This window comes from Diabrotica virgifera, chromosome 1, assembly GCF_917563875.1.
Source record: "Diabrotica virgifera virgifera chromosome 1, PGI_DIABVI_V3a".
NCBI classification, from domain to species: domain Eukaryota; kingdom Metazoa; phylum Arthropoda; class Insecta; order Coleoptera; family Chrysomelidae; genus Diabrotica; species Diabrotica virgifera.
The window spans coordinates 283,908,454-283,930,626 of NC_065443.1; positions in this window are offsets into that span (position 1 = coordinate 283,908,454).

The following is a 22,173-nucleotide window of genomic DNA, read 5'->3' on the forward strand; positions in this document are numbered from 1 at the left end:
ATTAGGGCACTTAGATTTAAAATCGAAGCCTCTACTCATTGAGCTACTTACAGATACCCGTCATGTGGGAAATAGGCCAGCTGAACGTTTTACTGTTTGACAGTTCTGAATTTAATCAAATTAGTTTGATTTTTGTGGAATTAAAATATTAAAATACAACAAAACACAGAGTAAGAAAAAATATATTAGATGAAGATTGGTAGACATGTTGTTGGTAATCAATTATATAAATCAAAGCATTACCGAATAGGTAGGTACATTTTACATTTTTCCAAATAGGTAAGTACCTATACAGGGTGTCCCGAAAAGATTGGTCATAAATTATACCACGGATTCTGGGGTCAAAAAGAGGTTGATTGAACCTCACTTACCTATATACAATAGTGCACACAAAAAAAGTTACAGCCCTTTGAAGTTACAAAATGAAAATCGATTTTTTTTCATATATCGAAAACTCTCAGAGATTTTTTATTGAAAATTGACATGTGGCATTTTTACGACAGCAATATCTTAAAAAAAAATTAAGTAAAATTTGTGCACCCCATACAAATTTTATGGGGGTTTTGTTCCCTTAAACCCCCCCAAACTTTTGTGTACGTTCCAATTAAATTATTATTGTGGCACTATTAGTTAAACACATTCTTTTTAAAACTTTTTTGCCTCTTAGTACTTTTTCGATAAGCCACTGTTTATCGAGATATTTTGAATATTTGTCGAATCCACCACATATTTGTATATGGTTAAGTACGGTTATAGAGATCCGTTAATAATCTGAAAATTTATTTATAATTTACATTTTTAGGTATATTTTGAAAAGAAGCTACATCTCGATAAAAGGTGACTTATGAACAAAAGACTAAGAGACAAAAGTTTTAAAAACACTGTGTTTAACTAATGGTACCACAATAATAGTTTAATTGGAACGTACACAAACGTTAGGGGGGTTTAAAGGAACAAAACCCCCATAAAATTTTTACGTAAATATATTGAAAAAGAAGCCGCATCTCAATAAAAACTGGCTTATCGAAAAAATACTAAGAGGCAAAAAGTTTTAAAAACGTTGTTTTTAACGAATGGTACCACAATAATGAATTAATTGGAACGTACACAAAAGTTTGGGGGTAATTAAGGGAACAAAATCCCCATAAATTTTTTATGGGGTGAACAAATTTCACTATAATTTTGTTTTAAGATGTTCCTGACATAAGAATTATACATGTCCATTTTCAATAAAAAATCTCTAATAGTTTTCGATATATTGAAAAAAATCGATTTTCATTTTGTAACTTCAAAGGGCTGTAACTTTTTTTGTGAGCACATTTGTACTAAGGTAAGTTAGGTTCAATCGAACTATTTTTGACCCCAGAATGTGTGGTATAATTTATGACCATTCTTTTCGGGACACCCTGTATAATTTTCTATTACAATACTGAAACATTTCACTACAGTCACTACAAAAGTCACTACAATTATAAACGTGCATTTGTCTGTGTCCTCACAACAATAAAAATTAATATACACAACATTTGGTTACCCATAACCGACATATTGAACAATTGTTGACAGGTCATTGTAATTACCCAATCAGAGCCCGTATAATGTATAAACTGCGCCCAGGACCAAGACTTTTGATGAATTCGCGCACATATAAATTTACACCCAACGCGCCTAAAGAAGTATAACTTCAAAAATAAATTATAATTAAATAAAAAAAAATTAAGTAACGAGATATCGAAAAAGAAACGCAATTAGAGCAAGCATTGGAATACACTTTCCTTCTTTTAGATGGCTAGTCACTCCCACAGAATGAACTCATATTACATGTATGTAAGTAAATAGTAAATACTATAGTACTATACAGTGACTAGCGCGCTAATAATCGGCAAAATAACGCAAAAGATGGAAAACATAATACATTGTGAAATAAAAAGAAACGAAACTAGTAGAAATGACATATAGAATAGACATAGACATAGAATAGACACATCGGAGAAGTATACCAACTGTCACTGTGACAGGGGAATTTTATAGAATTCTTCTGTCATAGACGTCCAAAGGTGGGAAATTATGTAATGTAAATTTATATTTTCCTATCGATAAATCTACTAGTTTCATCTCTTTTTATGTCACAACGTATTGTTTTCCATCTTTTGCGTTATTTTGCCGGTTATTATCGCGCTCATCACTGTATAACCTAACTTATAAGATTATCTGATTTCTTTAAAATACAATATTAAAGAAAATAAAATGATCAAAACATGTTTAAGCCTTTTTTACTGTTGTAGCATATAAAATAGAAGAGGTATTTGTCAGTAATGTAAAAGTGATGTCAATCCGAAAAAACCAAAACGTACTTCAACCTTGCACAATAAATGGGCACATTTTAGAACAGGTCAATAGATTTAAGTACTTGGGATGTTGGATCGATAGCCGCCTAAATCCTGATCTAGAAATAAGATCGAGAGTAGAACAGGCCAGGAAATTATTCGACAAAATAAAAAAACTGCTTTGTGATTCTCGAATAAAACTCAAAATTCGATTACGTTTATCAAAATCTGGTCGATGGTTGCGTTAGTTCGATGGCTCTACTCGAGTTACTTGGGAACAAAAAAAGAATAAAGGAAATTGCTCCATGGGAAGCCGAGAAAATGCATTTTTTTTAACGTATACCGATTTTGAACTTTGAGGGTTACATTTTCTCCAACCTAATTTTTGATTGGAATTTTGCTATTTTTGGCAATTTTCACACGTATTATCGATAGTTTTTATTATAATAATATATGTTATGAGGATTTTAAAGATATGAAAATTGGTGTGGAGAAAGAGGACAAAAATGAAAAGGTGATGGTTTGAAAATTATGATCCTATTGTTTATATCTTTGCCGTAAATTCCGGTCAACTTTGACCGGTTGTATCTCAGGAACCACTCATCATAATTAAACGTTTTTTCTTTTAAAAGAAGCGTCCTGCCGCTGTCTTTCGAATACTGTTTTCACAATTTAATTTAGTTTAATATTTCCCGAGATATTCTATTTGTTTATAAACCAAAAAATTGTTTATAATTTTAAAATATTCCTGAGGCCGCTTAAATAGTCCAATTTCAATTATGTAAAGTACATTAGATAGGTATAGTGTCTTTTTATGAAAAAATCATAGTTATTCTTATGCATCATAATTATTGTCATAAAATATTGGCAATATCATTTTAAAGTCTTCTACTTTAAAATGTATAATATATGTCTGAATTGCCAATATAAATGAGTGAGATTAAATAAATTATTAGAAGAATTTTTTTTGCTTAGCAACAACACTTTAGTTTATTTTAGTAATATTTTGTATTTTGACAACGGCACCCGATTTGGGCGTCGAAACGTTAATAAAATTATTTTTTTCATTTTAATTGTGGCTTATTTCCCATATAATTATTAATCATAATTATTGTCGTTATTATAGCGACCGTAAATTTTTAATTAACATTTTAATTGTTGCTAAACTGTTCATTCAATTTCCATAGACTTCTGGAATTATAATATATACGGCTTTTACGTTACCAAGTTTTTTAATTATTGATTAACAACTACTTATCTAAAAGTTTAGTTGAAAATTAAAGATTTTGTTGGAAATACCCGCTTTTTCTGGGGAAAGTTTTATTTGGGTGTTTTTGGTCTAAAGTTAAAATCTTTGGGGTTATAGAGCAAAAATTGAAAAAAACACTATTTTCGGGCGCCATTTTGTTTATAAAAAAAGTAGCACACTATCTGCGGACTTTGCATATCTATATTATTAATACATACAATAATAAGATTCGATTCCAGCAATAAAATTGCTGGTAAACAACTTTTCCTTGTATTTTGCTAATTAGCCCAGAGTACAGAGCGACAGAGAAGAGACGAAGTAGAGGCCAGACAAGGATCAGAAAACAAGGAAATTACGAATACACTGGACAATGAAAATAAAAGAATAGACTTGATTGGTGATAAGATTAGGTTTAGGAATTCAAATGGTAAACTTAATAATATAAATATGATGGGTGGTGGAAATATTGGTAGTATAGGTAGTATAAGTAGTAGTAGTAGAAATAATACAATAATGAAAAATCAAATACTAATTTTGTAAATGACGAATCAGAACAAATAGGAATAGCGACATGGAACGTAGCCTCTCTAAATGGAAAGGAAATAGATAATATGTAGCTAAACTAAACCCAAATCCGACACCTGAAAGGGTATAAGGAAGGGGAGAAAGAAAGACATGGTGGATCTACGCCGGAGAATCCTCAACATTTCATGGACATCGCATAACTCGCACGAAGAAGTGCTGCATAAAATAGGCAAGGAAACTTTTCAACACAGTAAAAGTTAGAAAAACATCATACTTAGGCCACATACTCAGAAGTAATAAGTATCAAATAGTACCAATATGCTTAATTTATAGTGAAACGAAAGAGCGAGGGAAAGAGGACTAGGAAGGAAAAGACTATCGTGGCTAAGAAACATCTGACAATGGACAGAGCTAAATTTTGAATAGCTAAAGACAGAGAAGAGTTTTCAATTGTATAATTGAAGAAGATTGTAAAAAAGATCATAAACAAAAGTGGTTTGACAACAAAGTAACATTAGTGTGGAGCTGAACCATTCCATGAAGTGAAAAGGTTCTTTTGTAGAGATAGGATTAGAAAACAAAATGATTATCCAGATGCCACAAACATATGGAAGGAGTAGATTTTCGAGATTTTTTATTGAGATTATATCAAATCAAAGTAAAAAATCAAGAAATGGTATTATCGGATTTTCTTTCACATGATGTTGCAGTAGTCAATTTGTGACTTTTAGATAGGTGAATAAAGCGAAAATTGGGAAAATTTGATGATTGCACTGACTCCATTTGATTGCAAAGACGAAAAACAGCTGGGCCTAGAAGTTGAACTCCAGTATTGGGACCGTGCAAGTTCGGAAAAGCGACACCTGGTTTCATAGCTCGGCAACATTTTTAGCACTTTTAATTATATTGGCCAATTATATTAGTCCCTATTGCTGGACCATTGTCAAGGTCATAGCCTAAAAAAATTATAAGAAGAAAAAGTAATTATTAAGGTTATGTTATTAAAAGGTAAACAATTGTACATATGTAGTAAATAAAATTAATTATTAAAATGCACTACTACAAGCAAAATACAATTAATCAAATTTACTTTTATATAATAATTACATATATCAATATTGTGGAGCAACATATAATTTTTCTTCTTCATTGACAGTAGATATGAAATATGCGTCAATTTGACAATGAATTATTTAAGAAAGTTGCAAGATTTCTCCGCTATTCACGCACGATCGTTTCTCGTATCCCCTCCAAGTACTTGCACACGGCGAATACATAGACTTATATATTATCATAGACATAGTGTCATTCAGAGCGAAGTGATGACACCATCTTTTTTATTTGGCTCAGTGCTGTTTCACTCTTACGCATAATAAAGTTGCGACAGCAGTCCTCCCCTTCCGCGCATATACTCACACTTAATGACATCTTAGTTTCTCGATACAATGTGCTAGAAAGAGATACCGCAAACCAGTGCAAGAGATCTTGTCGTCAGGAAGCACGGAGGGTAGGCTCACTCTATGTTATGGTAGGGGAGCCCAAGCGGGGATTTTTGCAGTTACTCGAGCGCGTCAGATTATCATATGGGGAGAAATCTGGTACCCTGCAGATGTACCTCTACCATCTATTGGCTCTTAACACAGGGGAGTTCGTTAAGGGGGGCCCGAACAAAAAATCTATCCTTAAAAAAACTCGAAATTGTCAGATTAAGATAAGGTAAGTTAAGTACATGCAAAAGAGTGTATATTTAAAAAATCTGACGATTTGAGCCAGGCGTAAGGAAATGGATGAGTCCCAAAGTTTCACAAGAAAAAAGCGAATATTTCGCGAAATGAATGACAGATCGAAAAACTAAAAAATATATAATCAATATTTTTTAAAAATCTATCGAATGATACCAAACACGACTTACCACGGAGAGGGGTGGGGGGTAAATTTAATATTTTAAATACAAATCCCGCGATTGTTCGCGAAATGAACATCAGATGGAAAAACTGTAAAATACACTTATTCAATATTTTTGAAAAATCTATCGAATGGCACCAAACACGATCCCCCACGGAGGTTGGGGTACTTTAAAATCTTAAATAGGAACCCCCGTTTTTATTGCAGATTTGGATTCCTTACATAAAAATAAGTAACTTTTATTTGAAACATTTTTTCGGATTATGGATAGATGGCGTTATAATCGGAAAAAACCATTGTTGGAAATGGAAAATTAAATTAAAAAACGGCAAGCGCCCACTAAAATGGAAAACTTTACTTAACTTTTTTTGGTTTTACGACCTACACTTCACAACCCAATAGGTCCCCATAACGCTCGAGTGACTACACATTTAGCATACTTCGCTCCCCTACTATTAATATTTACCTCTATGGGCGACGGCGAATAGCCATCTAAAATCTTCCATTGAACATTGAACCTACATAAAGCGAATATATAAAAAATGTACTTCTTCTTCCTTTAGTTTCTTGGCCTCCACCTCTTAGGTACTTGGCCAGTTCTCGTATTTAGAATATAAAAAACGCTGTGTCTAGGTACACGCTAACGTGTACGCAAATAAAAAAGTTAGGTACACGCGAATTAAACTTCATTAAGCCAGTGACGTCATTATTTAGCGTACACAGTGACTTTATATTTTGGTACACGCTATTTTGATTTGATATGTTTATTGTTTGTTTGATAGAAAAATATTTGATATTATAAGGAGAGGGGAAGGGAAGCAGAACTATTCAAATGTTTCAAACTTAATAATGTAATAAATCAATGTGTATATAAAAGTATTATATTCACGTTAGCGAAATAAATTTTAGTTGACATGAAATGTATAAAATATTGTTAAAGATTTGTTTACTACGTAAGTCAATTATACCAGTTTATAAACTATAAACCAATGCTGTTGTGTTTATTTCTATTTATACAGGGAATTGAACTTGTTACCATTTTCATAGAAAATATGTTAATATTTGTAAATACCCTATCCTATATAACATAATAAACCTTTATATTTTTGTGATGGGGAAGTTAAGAAGATTTCGAAAATAAAATAAAATATAGAGTGTTCCATTTAAAAAAAACATACGTTTGGTCTGCCACTATGTTATCGAACGCCCTGTAACATTTTAACTAATTTTGTAATATGAAGCTCAAAGTTTCCTACAATTTTTTTTTATTAATTTTTATTGCTATCTATTACTATAGCCGGTCTACTGAGCTTTATCACACTAATCAATCGCCCTGTATCTTTTATCTTAATACTTCTGCTAATGTCTCTTATCTTTTTCATACTGCTTTAAAATAATGTTAAACTCATTAAAAGAACTAAATAAATGCCCACATTCCATAGTTAATTAAAAAAACACTAAACAAATAAAAAAAAGAAACTCTTTACGAATCAATATTAAAATGTGAACGCAACGCGATTAGACAAATTCCAACACTCGAACACTCGCGGTATATACTTACCACAGCATACACGTGGCTCAAGTTAGCGTGTATCCAAAAAACCAGTAACAGTGCACGCTAAATAGTGACGTCACTGAATTGATGACGTTTCGCGTGTACCTAACTTTTTTATTTGCGTACACGTTAGCGTGTACCTAGACACAGCGTATAAAAAAAGATGTATAAACCGATCAGTTTTCTTACTGACCTGGATGTCAACATAGCTTAAATGCCTTGACAGCCAAGGCCATTGGCATGGTACAGTTGATTTCGCAATCAGATTATAGTGTAGTGTGTGAGTAAATAATGTCTTGTTACCTAGTAAAGTCGACTTCATTTTCTTTACAAAGAGACGATAATTGTATCCGAACATCTGCGGTCCTCAGATTTGTACCAAACCCACAAGGATAAAAATTATTTTTATTCATTAATTTTTAATAAAGGATAATTTCCTACCCAGCTGGGATTCTAACTCACAACCCTTGGATCCAATGGTAGGCTCTCTTACCACTGAGCCACAGAGGGGGTAAACAAAATTATAAAATTACTTTTTATTACAAGCAATTCTGGCTTAGTATCATATAAAAATAATATTTAACTAACATGGCACACGAAAACAGTTTCAGAACATAATAATTTCGTTTCTCAATAGTACAAAACGTTATCGCTATTGCGACATTCAGCTTTTTCGCCAGACTTTTAGCTGACTTTTAACAAACAAAATAAAGTTTCAGTGTATTTCGTTCATCAACTCAATTTTGATGTAGATAAAGCACATAAAAGACATAATAGTACCCAGATTTGAAACCGCGACCGCATCACGTAATGTGGTGTAAAATATAGATACCTGAGCGAAATGAGTGTTTCCAAATACAGGGCTTTAAAATATGTATGCAACGGTGATAAAAACCAGTAACCTCAAAGAGGGGTAGGTTTATATCATAGGGAAAAACGTGGGTAGACTATGTTGCAGAAGTAGATGCGTGTTGTTGGTTGTATATTATGTAATAGGAAGAAGTATTGACTGAGTCCTTTTGATACGAGGTATTACATACGACAAATTAAACAAAATTTTAAATTATATATCCAATAATTTGATGACGAAAGAACAAAAATGAAATGAAATCGTTGAAATGAAAAGAGCCAGAAAGATATCAAAGAATAGGAAAGCAATTAGTTCAGATGAAATTCTTAGCGAAATAATCAAACTACTCAACGGTAAAGGTAAACATTCTCTTCTAAACCACTTCAATAAAGTATACGAAACAGGGCATATACTAACATACTGGCTACTGTCAACGTTTGTAATGAAACCGAAAAAAATAAATGCTAGTAATGTAGCGACCATCGCACTATCAGTCTGCATGAGCCATTTTTTTATGTAATTATGTTTATTTACAATCTACATCATTAAAAGAGTATTAAGTAAATTTTTTCCATGTTTTTGGTCATGAAGAAGAGACTTCCAATGATGTCTCATCTTATTCTATTTATGTTTAAAGTTTTAAAATAGGTCCTGAGGCCAGGTTCTATCTAGTCTCCTTGTGACAGGGCCATTATGAAATAATTCCCTTACTAATTCGTTGTCATGGTGAATGGTACGCTCGTTTTGTGATTCCGAGGCTCGATGGATTTCTTCTCTAATGAAAGGTATATTTAAGTCTTCGTGAAGTGTTTGATTAGTTACATACCAGGGTGCATCCACTATTGATCTTAGAACTTTCGACTGAAATCTTTGAATGATATTCAGTGATGTTGACTTTGCACAGCCCCAGAGGTGTAGTCCGTAGTACCAAATAGGTTTGATTATTGCTTTATACAGAAGAATTTTGTTTTGGATGTTGAGTTTTGATCTGCGTCCAAGGAGCCAATACATTTGCCGAAATTTCAAGTCTAGTTGTCTTCTTTTAGTCTGTATATGTTTTTTCCAAGTAAGACGTTGGTCAAGATGGAGGCCAAGGTATTTAGCTTTGAGATGATTTTGTTTTATTTACTTTAGTTCGCCATTTTGTGTACCATTCACTGAGTATGTCCAGATGGTGTTGCAGGTCTTGTGAGGCTTGTATGTGATCTTCATTTACTGCTAGTATTGCTACGTCATCAGCAAAGGAAGCGATCATAGTATTAGAAGACTCTGGTATATCGGCTGTGTAGAGTGAGAAAAGCAGAGGTCCGAGAACACTACCTTGCGGAACTCCGGAGTTAATAGGACAGAGGCTGGATTGTTGGTCTTTGAATTTGACTGAGAAATATCTATTTGATAAGTAGGATTTGATTAGGAGGAAATAGTTACTAGATAGTGCTAATTTTACTTTGTAAAGCAGTCCTCTGTGCCAAACTTTGTCAAACGCTTGTGAGATATCTAGGAATACAGCGTTGCAGTATTTCTTTTCTTCGAGAGTTTTTGATATTTCATTTACTATTCGATGGACTTGTTGTGTAGTAGAGTGATTTTGCCGAAAACCAAACTGATGTTCTGGTAGTAATGTTAGGAATTCATGTTCTGCGTATATTCTTTGTAGCAGCAATCTTTCAAAAACTTTGCTAACGATTGGGAGTAGGCTGATGGGTCGATAAGATGTTACTTCATTGGGAGCTTTGCCTGGCTTAAGGATCATTATAATTTCTGCAAATTTCCATATTTTTGGAAAGTATGATAAACTTAGCATGCGATTAAATATTACTGTTAGCATAATAATGGCCTTACGAGGAAGTTGTTTTAGTACTTGTGCCGAGATTAAGTCATAACGTGGAGCTTTTCGTGAGTTGAGTTTGATTATTTCTTTCTTGACTTCTATAGGAGTAAAACTTTTTATTGGAAGGGACGTTTGACATGCTGCGCTAATTAGTTCTTCCACTTCTTCATCAAGGTCTGGTGGCTCGGTTTGAAATACACTCGTAAGATGTTCAGCAAAGACGTTCATGAGCCATGCACTAAAAATTTTCTTAAGAATACTGAACTTGAGAATTAACAAAATAGATGTACGCCAAACACAGTTTGGTTTCAGAAACAACCTTGGAACCAGAGAAACAGTATTAAGTTTGCAGGTCATCGTTCAAAGATGTAGGAATATATAACAACCGGTATAATACCTACCTGCTAGAAAAAAGTGTTTATTTTTCTACTGCTGTATTCTGATTGTATCAGTTTTGTGCTTTTGTTGTTTGAGATCGTACGTTATTTTGTGGTTTTTAATAAAGAAGAATGGAACGTTGGCTTAAAGGCGTTAAACGTGATGCAACAACATCTTCTACCGAAGCCGAATGTTCGAAAGCAGTACGCGCGGAGTATACACAAATTACCGGCCAAGACGATTATGCAACGACGTCAAGTTCCACGGTTTCAAAGACGAATAATAGGAAGTATGAAGACACAGTTTCGGATTTATTGATTCCAACGGCTCACGTATCTGCATTTTATGTAGTAAACTGTTTCCTAATAGTTCCAACAATGGCACCTGCTAAGTTGCGCCGACATTTAGAAACTGTACACCTTGAGTCTAAAAACAAGAATAAAGAATTTTTTATACGTAAAAAAGAACAGTTATTGGAAAGCCAAAAAGTATAATGCATGTATAACATGCATGTAAAACAATTGTAACCTTGAAGCAACAGCCTGTATATTAAAATTTTCAAAATTCGTCTGCACATTTGAAAAGAGCACAAACAACTAAGTTTTTGCACGATTGATCATTTTTGACTGTTTACCGTGACAGATTTTACGTCAGTAGGTGACATTTACTAGCAATTCGACGGTAAGTAATCCAACTCGACGGTAAGTAATTCACTTACCTTCGAGTTAAAAAATCTCTTAATTTTAATTTATTTTTTGAAAGAATAAAGAAAACTAACGAATTATTTATTAATATTGAAACTTATGGTACAATTTGTTAAATTATTTAATGAAATCCCACTTGTTTGGGCTCTGGTTTCACTTCTAACAGAAACTCCTGCAGAATCGCATACATTAGTAGTATTACTAGTATTGCACAATATTTTTTCGGCAAAATCTATTTTATTTTGAAGAGAATCTTCTACATAGCTTTCTGCCACTGTCGATGAACGCCAACCTCCATGACGCTTTAATCCGAGGACATCAACACCTTTATTAGCCAAGAGCGTTGCTGATGTCCTCTGAACGAATGGCCAGTATAGTTCTCGGGATTAGGCAAATTTAAGAATTTGGCAATTTGAGAAGGCCAGCCCCCGATTGTCCCTTTCCCTATTACTTGAGCACAACATTTTCCTTTGGCGTATCTTAAGAACAAATGATTTGATTTTACTTGTAATGCACGAAGTTTTATATACTTTTGCAGAATTTCTAAATATGGAATTTTATCGTCTTATTTATTAACGACTGTAAAAGTACGCTGGATGTTCGTTTTTGTATTGGGTACTTTTACAATCATTAAACCATCGGTTTGTTGGATGTCATTCATAGTAATATTATATAATTCTTCTCTTCTACAGGCACCAGATATTCCCAATATCATTGCGACCTACAAATTATGAAAAAATCTTCATCAGAGTATTTCTTTTACCTAAACTAGCTTATATTACCTTATGAACTAGAAATTCTTCATCCGGTGCTTCCATCAGAAATTTTTCAAATTGCTCCCGTGTAAAAATGCTCGCTTTCTTAGGCCTATAGCCACCATTTTTCTCTTCAAATACGCGATCAAAGTTGAAAACTTGGAAATATCAATGCCATCATAAAGAAAAACGGTGGATTTAATCATTGAATATTCTGCCCAGAGGCTTCCTGGAGCTTTCAACTGTATATGCCTTAGAACGAAATATGCCAATAGAGTCTTTTCTTCGATTCTTAAATTCTTGCCTTCGCACCATTTCTTAAAACTTTGGTAGGTATTTTGATAACGGATTTTGGATTTTTCGGGAATAATTGCGGAACACCCTTCTTCCCAAGCCCGTTCAATTACTTCAAATTCACTTTCGCTCATATTTTAATTTATAATAATCAAAATTGTACTTAAAATTATTGACAACTAAATAAAAACTCAATTCTCCATTGTTGTTATGCACCCTAGTTACTACCTAACAACCAAAGTATCTATCTTGATAAAATGAATGAAACTAGTCAATATGACGAAAATGTTAAATTTTATAATTTATAATCGTATCAATCGTGCAAAAAACGTTATAAGCATGTCGAACGTTAAGGGTAACCGATCTCAGACAATAATTGGAGTCGTCGCACCGCTCCTCCTCCAAACAATTGTCTTCGATCGGTATAAAACCCTTACCGTTCTCCATACTTAATATACTATTAATTGCTCGCTTCAATTTTTTAAGCAGATAATTTAATGACATTAATTTTGAAATTATATCAAAATTTTTGATTTGAAAGTTCGAGTTCTTAAAAATTTCCACATATTTTCAAAATTATAGTCATTGAATTATCTGCGTAAAAAATGGAAGCTCCATTAAAGCTCTTTTCAAATGTGCAAACAAGTTTTGAAAATTTCAATATACAGGATGTTGTTTTAAGGTCACAATGGATCCATAATTTTGTTTAACCCGGACCTGGAGTTTTCTTGGGATTAGTAGTTGGGTAGTTTGGGTTCTAAATGTGACATATGTGTACCAAATATCAAAAAAACATACAAGGTGGTTCTAAAGTTATGGGTCTAGAAAGAAATGGGCAAAATCGATAAAACACCCTTTAACTCGGTTATAAAGTCGGTGGAGCAATAAATTTAGTATGTATAGACCCGCCTCATTTACCTCTATTCACCATTTAAGTATTCCCGTTTCCCAATGAAACACCCTGTATACTACTTCATCTTGATTGCGGCCCGCAAGCTGTGGCAATAGCTAGTATATGGCCCAGGAAAGAAAAAGGTTGAGTATCTCCATGGGCGTCCACAAGGAGGGGCAGGAGGGGGCAGCTGCCCCTCCCCTAGAGAGGACGAGGCGAGTGTAAAATTGGTGAATAAGCAATATAGAAAAATACAAAGTTGTAACTTAATCTTGATTTTGAATGCAATCACTCTGTTTCTACATTCTAGCTGGGACGAAAAAACGACATAAACTTAACAAAATTTTAATGAAAATTTGAAATCTGCTATTATTTGTTACAGTTGTCAATTGGTTTGAGATATTTTGATGAAGAAGCAGAAGAAATTCGTGAAGAATTTACAGGGTTTGTTCAGCTCGATGCTCTGAATGCACCAAGCAATGCAAAGGCAATTGATGATTTCCTGACAAATCATGAAGTTGATCCACTCAAATCTCGCACTACCAACCTTTTAGTAGAAACAGCGAGGACCAAGGAGGGTCAATAAATGTCCACACATAAATTAATCAAAAACGTACATCTTTATTTAAACTAATTTAAAAATAACACTTTCATATTATTCTTAGACGTTAATGGAACAATTAAAAGATACGAATTTATAATTTACCCGGAGTCTTCGGCTTCAGTGGAATTCGCATCATCGTAAGATACAGAAACATTTTTGAGTTCTTGCTGTGTTTACCGCATACATACTTGCATTTTTAACAAACTATGGTTGTTTTTACCCACTTATAGGCCTTTTTTCTTTTAGATTTTACTAATTTGACACATGAATGATATCGTCCCATTCCATTTTGGGATGGTGTTGAAGGTATTCAAGGGGATTATTTGTAGTCCACTGTCAAGTTTTTATAAAAGTATGAGGAAATGAATTAAATTATAGAAATGCTAATTATAACATCTAATAGGGCAATAGTACGCCGACAACTACTAATTATTTGAGATTTTTAGGAACAAAGGTATTTAGATAATCAGATGTAATGCAATGTTGTGGATAATTTTTAACCCTCCTTGGTCCTTCTATGGCAGGAAAAGTATAATTTCGGTAGAGGTAGGTGGAAAACATCTTATCAGTTACATTCTGCGGCATGCAAGTCAGGATTTATTGTTGCTGTCATTTTGATTGCAAAATATTCTGAATACCTAGAGCTTATAGTCAACCGCGTACAATCTGCGCAAACTAATGTTTTAAAGGTAGCGGAACACATTCGTCAAATCATGGATATTTTTAAAAAACACAGACAGAACGCAGAGAACGTAACAAATACTTTATTGCATGAAGCTAATAAGATAGCCGAATAATGCGGTTTTGAATTATCTATCCTTAGAACTATAAATTAACTATAACTAAACTATAACTGGCTAAAGAATCGTGGCTAAAGAATCTACGGGAATGGTATAGCTGTAGCAACAACGAATTGTTTCGGTCAGCAGTTTCGAAAATACGTATAGCCCTGATGATCGCCAACCTTCGGAACGAAGATGGCACTTAAAGAAGAAAAAGAACTATAAACAAGCAACAGCATAATAGTAATCAAGCAGCTGATACGCCTAGTGAATACTTGAGGCGATCCATGATTCTTTCGTATCTGGATTTTATCGTATCTTCTCTAGAGACACGGTTTTCCGAAGAAAATACGCCAGCCTTCGCTCTATTATCAAACAAGAAAAAGTTTGTAGAGACAGTTTTACAAGAATTTACAATTGATCCGCGTAAATTGTTGTTTACATAATAGTGTTTAGGAACAGACAATTTATCTTGCTTCACAAATCGAAGGCTTATCCAGGAGGAAATAAAGTTGTTAAATTTGCATCACGTTTTTGTAAAAAGCATTAAAAAAGTTTTTAAATATTTAAGGCGTTGAATTTTGGCTTCAAAAACGTTATTTTCAAAACTTTTCTGAGAGAAGCCCCTTCCACCCCACCCCTCAGAGTGAAGACTCTCAATTTACGTCTATATTTATTATTGCTTATCTAAACAATATTTTTATTTCTCAAATCTGCCCCTCCCTAGTTTTGATCATGCGGACGCCCATGAGTATCTCTGCTCTAGGGCAATTTTGAATAGAGGGCACGCGATAGGCTATCTCCCTGTCGAAGTCCTGTTTGTGTCTGGAAAGTTCTTGATATTCCATTCTGCACTCTAACCCAGTGGCGGCTCGTACCACTTTAAGAAGGTAGTGCCACAACTCGGGCAGCCGCCAAAATTTTTAGTGACGGATTCACGATATTGTCAAAAAAAGGTATACTGACAACAAAAACTAAAAAAAATATGCGCGGATACTTTTATCTTATGTACATATCTTAAGTTTATTGATCTGAGGTGCCAAGCAATTGTCCAACATTGATCAAAACAGTTCCGTAAATTAATTAATAATAAAAACCTCTTAACCTACCACCAGCATTTACTGCTGATAGTGCTTGAAAATTGTTATTACGATTTAGTCTCTATTTACCAATTTATAAAAATAATACTATTTCATTATTCACACACATGCACAAATTTTTGTAATGTCACTTTTAAAGTTTACGATATATGAAGTTCATTCTTCTATTTTTTGGTTGCAAAGTTTTCAATGACTTTATAATTAAAATTATCAATACAATTTACAAAATGCTTTTCTGCAGATAGCATACCTAAAGCACTAGGTTTCGATGTAAACATCGAAAAACAGCGGTCTGCTTCAGATGTTGATATAGGAATGGTAACTAAAATACTTAAAAGTTTAATAGTTTCTTCAAATGTGCTTTTTGAACCTTCCCTCTACAATAAAACCGATAGCGAAACAGCCCCAGAGGTAGTACTTAATTCGTCTCGCTAATACAGTACCTACTTCTAATTCAGTTTTAAACCGAGTTTTGCTTAAAAATTAAAATTGTCTCCAGTCTCCATGGTTCATTAAGAAATGATTCGGAGAACTGATGCTTATAAGCAGAAAACTTCTCCGACATAAATAAATTAGAAGCAACTAAATGTCCGGAGAAGGTAAACCTTTGAAAGATCTGGTAGTTTGAATAATATGAACCTCTAAGTCGTTGTCTAATTCGGCGCTAAAATTAACCAGCTCCTTAAATATGCCTCTATTTTCTGAATTTTTTTTTTCGTCGTGACCTCTTAAAGCTAACTCGAAAGCTCCACAACACCTTATAACATTTGTAGTTTTTTTTTCTAGCGAAAAACCACCAAAAAAATTTTTAAAATACTAATCTTTATTGTCAATTAATAAATTAAACTTAAGAAATAATCAAAATATTATCAAAATACCCACGATCATGATGCACCAAAAGTTTAATTATAAATACAAAAACTTTTTAACAGAAAATATACATAATAAAAGCGACAAACCAGCACGTAAAGAAACTCAAAATAAATAGACCTGGCTTTATACCCTCGTGCCTGGCACAGAGATTCTAATGTTAAGGTATACTAATAGTCCAATATAGCTCTTTCTCTGTCACTTACATATAATGCTCGTAAAATCTTTCTCTCTTTACTCGTGCCAGTACTGACTTCGGCGCGAAGGAGATTCTCCTGTCGAATACTCTCCGCTGTCGGCAGGGATTGTATTGCGCCCATAGTTGCCATATTTTATATAATTTATGAAGATCAAAAGAAATACACACAAAAAAATTAATAGGAATTAAAAAGTTTTGAAGATAAAAAATATGTTTATGGATAGTTAGCAAGGTAGTGCCATGGCTCTATGGCACTACCTCACGGGCCGCCACTGCTCTAACCTCCCACATAACAATGATGTTCGTATCATGTTCTAAGCATATACTACCAACATTCGTCGGAGTATATTCTGTTTAGTATATGCGTAGTACAAGCATAGCATGTACCTTAAAAAACATTCTAAATTTCATGTTCTTTGCATATACTTTAAAGTATATTCTCGTACCGAATATACTGAGTACATTCGTGTACGTAGTAACTCGGAATATTCGTAAAAGTTTATTCTTAGAATATACCTTTATCGAATATTCTTAGCACATACTTATAAGTACATTCTTAACACATCCTTATAAGTAGATACTATTCTTAGAATATACCTTTATCGAATATTCTTAGCACATACTTATAAGTACATTCTTAACACATACTTATAAGTAGATACTTTTAAAATATCTTAAAAATAATATGTATGTATAGTATAGGAAGTATGAATAATATTAGCCTTATAGATTATCAACTTCGTTATATTTTAGAATAATTAATAAAATTGATGTATGTAAGTAGTATTGGACGAATTTCATTTCAAAATTGTTGTATGGTAAAAAAGTTTAAAGATTAATTGTATTAACGTTTACATAGATACTATTAAAAATTCGTTTTCATAATTGAAATGACTTTACCATTTCGAGTTTATCATGAATCATTGAGTATTTTTATATCCTTGGAATTTGAATTTAGGTACATTCAATTCAATATGGGCCATTTCGCAGAACCAAAACGTGCCAAACTGCACAACCAAAGCAACCAAAGGCTTTGGCGTTGCCAACCGTCGAGTAAGCTTTTTCCGTCAACTTACCTTAAAAATTCCCACTTTTATAAAAAAAACTTCCCTCCTGTTTACAAAATCTGAGAAGATATGTTTAATTATTTTCAAATATTTTGATTTTTTCTTAATATTTTACAATTTGGAATGGATAAGTTACCTTTTGAGTTAACTTTTTCCCTTTATCACCTTTTATGTTGAAAATTCCTGCAAAAAGGGAAATTTCTCTCCGTTTGGCAACACTGACCACCGATGTTATTCCACAATACATTCCCCCATCTGACCATTTCTTACCTGAGTGGATCAGGGATAGGAAAAAACCGTAAAATATGAAAAAGAAAACAGGCATTATTTCATTATTTCTATTATCTATGGATCTATGCAGTGTTGAGGATGAAGACGAATGATATAGTACTAGGACTAAAGAACATACATACAATATCTTTATTGTAATATCTTTATTTTGTTTGCGGTGCTTCAAAATACATAAAATATAATCTATTTTGGTAACTCATTAAATAGGTAAGTACATATAAGTATTATATAAATTTTAGTTACTTATGCATAGTTTAGTTTAGCTAAATATATAATGATTTATACATATAAATATCTAAAATTTATAAATATGTACTTACTTTTTAAGTAATATTGTAGAATGTAGGTACCTACTATAACTACATTCTCATTTGCAATTAAAATATGTAAATATAATAAGTATTTGGTAGAACCAGTAGAACCTAAGATGAGATTAGGTGATGCTGAAAGCATACTTCTAAGCAATATATAGCACTTGATAGCACTTTCTTAGAATATTCTTTAAAATATATATTCTTCCCATACAAAGATGTGCGGTAGTAGGTACGTTCTAAGTATATAAATAGAAGGTTTATAGCACTTCCTTGGAATATTCTAAAAAGTACCTTCTTGGTATAAACTAAAAAGATGTGCGGTAGTATGTTCTTAGTATACACATAGAAGGTTTATAGCACGTCCTTGGAATGTTCTAAAAAGAACATTCTTGGTATATACTGAAAAGAAGTGCGGTAGTACATTCTAAGTATATACATAGAACGTTTAAGTACTGTAATGTAGTATATACTCAGTATGTGCTCTGCACATTCGCAATGGTAATTACGCATATTCTCAGTATATACTTTTTCTGAAAAGTATGTTCTATGAATCTACTAAGAACATGAAATTGTTATGTGGGCTTAAACTCGACTGTTGAGAAGAATGCTTTCACCAACCTCTTTAAGTGTATTGGAATATTAAATTCTACCATGGCTTTATACAGTGTGTTTCATTGGGAAACGGAAATACTTGGATGGTGAATAGAGGTCACTGAGGCGGTTCTAGATATACCACATTTATTGCCTCACCGATTTTTATAATAGAGTTACAGGGTGTTTTATCGATTTTGCCATTTCTTTCTGGACCCATAACTTTAGAACCACCTTGTATATTTTTTTGATATTTGGTACACATAATATACGTTGGTACGTATATTTACAACATAACCCATCCAACTACTAATCACAAAAAAATCCAGGTGCGGACTAAAAAAAATATAAATTCTTTGTGATCTTGAAACAAAACCCTGTATATTGTAATTTTTAAAATTCGTTTGCATATTTGAAAGAGCAGAACTAAGTTTAATGGTTCTCTTAAATTTTTCAGCCAGACAATTTAATGACTTTAATTTTGAAATAATATTTAAGTTTTTAAGAACTCCTAGATTAAAAAGCTGGTATTATTAACTTTTAATAATATATTATTAAAGTTAATGAACAAATACTTATTTTAAAAATAATTAATACTTATTTACTACATTGGAACGACCCACATACTAATCATAACAAAAATCCAGGTCCGGACTTACCCAAAAAATTTAAAGTAATAGTGACCTTGAGAAAACACCCTGTATATTGAAAGTTTCAAAGTACGTTTGAACATTTAAAAAGAGCACAAAAAACTACGTTTAATGATTCGCTCCCATTTTTTGCGCAGACAATTTAATGACTTTAATTTTAAAATTATGCTTAAATTTTTAAGAACTCTGAGAACTCAAGAACTCTAACAAAAATTTCGATATAATTTCAAAAGTAATTTTATTAAATTGTCTGCGGAAAAATTAAAGCCGGCCATTAAACTCAGTTTTTTGTGCTCTTTTCAAATGTTTAAACAGGTTTTGAAAATTTCAATAAACAGGGTGGTTTTTTCAACGTGACTATTACATTATATTTTTTTGTTAATCCGGATCTGGATTTTTCTTGTGAATAGTAAATGGGTCGTTCCAATGTAGTAAATGATTACTGATTACGTTTAAAATGAGTATTTAGTCATTAAGTTATTATTAAAAGTTACTAATACCAGTAATACCTGATTTTTAATCTGAGTTATAGTAAATTTCAATATATTAATTTCAAAATTAAAGTTATTAAATTTTGTGTGCAAAAAATTAAAGCGAACCTATAAACTCAGTTTTTATGCTCTTTTCAAATGTGCAAACTAATTTGGAAAATTTCAATATACAGGGTGTTGTTTCAAGATCACAATTATAGACTAAGAGCCAATATAGGTGAAATTTCTTAATCATTTTAGGCACGACGGGACCCTATAACTTAAATAGTAGAACCTAAAAGAAAAGGTTTGAACACTGTGCCGTCACTTTTCACTGGCACATGCGTCGACAGTGGCGCATCAAACTTTTCACTTATGGACGGGATACATAAATTAAAAAATACCTTCCCTCACTACCAGGATTCAATTTTTTTCATTTATTTAAGTTCTATGTGATTAAGATATAAGATTCATCGTAATTTTAACCCACCACCCCCTTCCCCCTCCCCCACCATCAAAAACTTTATTTTTCGATTTTATTTTTTTTTGGTGGGATGCTATCAATTTTAAAATTTCAAAAAATTCACACGCATAGTTAAGGCTTTTATAAAACACGTCTATTTCTTATAGACCTGTAGGTTATGTTTACATAACCTCAAAAAATTAAAAAAATTTTTTTTTTTTGGAAAAAAATATATAACTTTTTTTGGGGATAGCTACAGATCTAATTTTTTCTTAGTCTTGTGTATTTTATCAAACACTATATTTTTAAATTTTTTAAGATTTTTCTGTAATGCTGGTCACCTTCAAAAATCCAAAAAAACTGTTTTTTAAGAGGGTCTTGGGGGGTTTGAACGTGTTTCTCCCATTTTTAAATATTCTAAAGGACTCACTTCAAGTTACATATATCCTATAAAATCTAAATTGATTTGATATATTATGAAGTCTATAAAATAGGGAAAATCCCCCAAAACCCCCCAAAAAGCAGCTTTTCGGATTCTTGAAGGTGGCGAGCATTACGGAAAAATCTAAAAAGATTAGAAATATAGTGTTTGATAAAACACACAAGATTAAGAGAAAATTAGACCTGCAGCTATTTCCCAAAAAAAGTTATACGCTTTTTTCAAAAAATTTTTTTTTAAATTTTTTGAGGTTATGTACACTCTACCTACGGGTCTGTAAAAAATAGATATGTTTTATAAAAGCCTCAACTATGCGTGTGAATTTTTTGAAATCTTAAAATTGATTGCATTCCAGCAAAAAAAAATAAAAACGAAAAATGAAGTTTTTGATGGTGGGGGCAGGGGGAAGGGGGTGGTGGGTTAAAATTACGCTGAATCTTATGTGTTAATCACATAGAACTTAAAAAAATAAAAAAAATGAATTCTGTTATTAAGGGAGGGTACCTTTAAATTTATTTATCCCGTCCATAAGTGGAAAGTTTGATGCGCCACTGTCGACGCATGTGGCACTGAAAAGTGACGGCACAGTGTTCAAACGTTTTCTTTTAGGTTCTACTATTTAAGTTATAGCATGTTATAGGGTCCCATCGTGCCTAAAATGATTAAGAAATTTCACCTATAGCGGCTCTTAGTCTATTACTTTATGTTTTTTTGTTAATCCGGACCTCGATTTTTCTTGTGATTAGTCAATGGGCCGTTCTAATGTAGTAAATAAGTATTGATTGTTTTTAAAATGAGTATTTGTTGATTAACTTTAATAATTTAATGTCCGACTGGTTTACTATTTGACAAATAATGACATTATTTCGAAGTCTATTAAGTACGATATAACGCCCAAGGGCGTGTAATTGAAAAATAACACCCTAGGGGCTATTAAATTTAAATAACGAGTTAAATACTGTCAAGTTGACAAATAAAACTCTAAGTAAAACTATGGTTACTACAATTACGTTAGAACTATTTCTGGTAAATGTACTTATTTGAAAACTAATTAATTCAAAATTCATT